We start from the raw sequence: 353 nt of genomic DNA, 5'->3' as shown, positions 1-353 counted from the left end.
TGGCGAATCTTGGGTTCATTGTGTTCATTTATAAATAAAGGTTTCTAATACATTGTGTCTATAATGGTGTGTATGCTTAATGTCAAATGTAGCTCTTACACAATATCTGCTGATACCGAGCAGTGAAACCTTTTTCTTTTTTGATACTTAGTTTTTGTTTATTATAGCACTAAGGAATGATACATTCCTGATTTTTTTTTTTTTGGGGGGGGGGGGGTGTTCTCGTGAATTGGCTGTCTGTGTAATCTGCAGCAAAACAATTAGACGTAACAAAAAACCATATAGTAAATATTGGCTTACATTAGAATAGTATGCAGTCTAAAACTAAAGTATTAAGAGTATTATACAATGTG

The sequence above is a fragment of the Phyllopteryx taeniolatus genome, chromosome 1 (assembly GCF_024500385.1).
Source record: "Phyllopteryx taeniolatus isolate TA_2022b chromosome 1, UOR_Ptae_1.2, whole genome shotgun sequence".
Taxonomy (NCBI): Eukaryota; Metazoa; Chordata; class Actinopteri; order Syngnathiformes; family Syngnathidae; genus Phyllopteryx; species Phyllopteryx taeniolatus.
This window is presented reverse-complemented; position numbering follows the sequence as displayed.